The sequence below is a fragment of the Rhipicephalus microplus genome, unplaced genomic scaffold (genome assembly GCF_043290135.1).
Source record: "Rhipicephalus microplus isolate Deutch F79 unplaced genomic scaffold, USDA_Rmic scaffold_15, whole genome shotgun sequence".
Taxonomy (NCBI): domain Eukaryota; kingdom Metazoa; phylum Arthropoda; class Arachnida; order Ixodida; family Ixodidae; genus Rhipicephalus; species Rhipicephalus microplus.
The window spans coordinates 1,130,415-1,132,385 of NW_027464588.1; the positions used below are offsets into that span (position 1 = coordinate 1,130,415).

At 50.1% G+C, this 1,971-nt stretch overlaps 1 pseudogene; it reads left to right on the forward strand.

The window, feature by feature from the left end:
• The first annotated feature begins 732 nt into the window (after nucleotides 1-732).
• On the forward strand, nucleotides 733-1,767 carry LOC142784729 (glycerophosphodiester phosphodiesterase 1-like; annotated as a pseudogene).
• The last annotated feature ends 204 nt before the right edge of the window (nucleotides 1,768-1,971 follow it).

Genomic DNA, 1,971 nt, shown 5'->3' on the forward strand with positions numbered 1-1,971 from the left:
TAACTCGGAGATCTTCTAAATATTCACAGCAGAGGGCTTCTGATCGGTTTTAAATTATAAGATTTAGTGATTGATATGTGGGGTTTAACGTCCCAAAACCACCATATGATTATGAGAGACGCCGTAGTGAGAGGCTCCGGAAATTTGACCTCCCGGGGTTCTTCAACGTGCACCCAAATCTGAGCACACAGGCCTACAGCATTTCCGCCTCCATCGGAAATGCAGCCACCGCAGCCGGGATTCAATCTCGCGACTGTGGGTCAGCAGCCGAGTACCTTAGCCACTAGACCACCGGTGCGGGGCTTTAAATTATAGGAGCATACTCAAAAGCACCTATTGTAGTTATGATACCAACAAAAATAGCAATGAGCGTGCTGTTTTGTAGTGCGCCGGGATGCTACCGCCGTGCTCCCCATTGCTTCCACAGTGAGCTAACCAGCTCATATGATGGTACAGAACTGTGAAAGCTGTATATGCAATCAACCAGTCAAGTTAGCTATTCTAATATTATCTTCTCAGAGATTGCATTCATTTATACTTGTGATGCTTAGACAATCATTAATTCCATATCTCCTTTTGCCGGAATATTGACGATTCCCCCATGTTGGTGGGTACTGCTGTCTCTAGAGTCAACGCCATCGTTGTGACCAACACCGTTAGCGTGATCGTTATGCACACATTTGTCCTACCATGACATAGTCGGGTAGGACAAATGTCCTACCCGACTATGTCATGGTAGGAGAGCGACTCAATGTAGCCGTCGAGTCGCTGCTCCAGCAGTCCGGCGTTTCTAGCCTTGGCAGCGCTTTGCACAGCGACCTCGATCACGGTTTCGCTTTACAAGGGACCCGAATGACCTGGAAATTCTCGTTGATCTTTGCGGGAGCTGCATGTTATGTCACGCGCTGGTGTAATCTGCCCCCCGTAGACAACGAGGTCACCCTGGAGGTCATTTTCGGGAAAGAAAATGGCGGAAATGCATCACGGCTGCCGCCCCTGTTCGCGTACCACGGGGCTGGTCACTACGCGCCGGAACATACGCTGGACTAGATACGAGCAGCGCGCGAGAAAAAGGCGGAGGACATCGAGCTGGACCTGTCCTTCACACACGACAACGTGGGAGTTCTCTTCCACGACGACAGCCTCGAGCGGACAACAAACAATGAGGTATTCCTGGCGAACACGTCTTTCGCGGATCTGCGTCAACTGGAAACCGGAAACAAGAATCCACTTTCCAAGAAATGCCGCGGTTGCGGTCACGTCCCAACGTTCGAGGAAGGCATCCAGGAGTGCCTTCGCCAAGGACTGCGGTTCATCATCTACGTCAAGAAGTACGATGGCCGTGCCGTGGCGCTGCTCGGCGTGCTATTCATCCAGTGGCCAGAACTGTACCACCGAGGGCTCGTCTCCTCACCAAACGCATTTTTCATTTATGTGCTGTGGATTAAAAACCCTGACATCGTTACGACACTAACCTGGTGACCTGGGCTGCTTGTGTACGAAAACGCGGTAAAGCGACGCCCTTGCTACGAAATGCCTGTAAAGCAATATAAGGCGGTCATCGCTGACTGGCTTCTGGAGCAGGCGTGCAACACGGGCCTGCTTCATCACATGACCGATGCATTCGTCGTCCTTATGTGGAAGGATAGTTTAAACTTCGACAGCGTTCGCACGTGGCATAACCGGGGCGTGTACGTAATTGCCTGGACTCCGAACAAACGCGTAGAGAAGGACTATTTAGGCACGTTCTACGAGTACCCATCATGACGGACTCACTAGAACAAAAAGCGCAGTGTAAAGGCGTAACTGCACCTTCTTATTGGAGGCCTGTTACTCGTCTGCTTTCGGTTATCTGGACTCGAGGCTTCTTCGGAGCACCTACTCAATGCATGGCATAATTTTTTAAATCTAATTTATGGAAGTTTCTATATGTGTATATTCCAGTAATGCGCCTTTTTTGCTGACTAGACA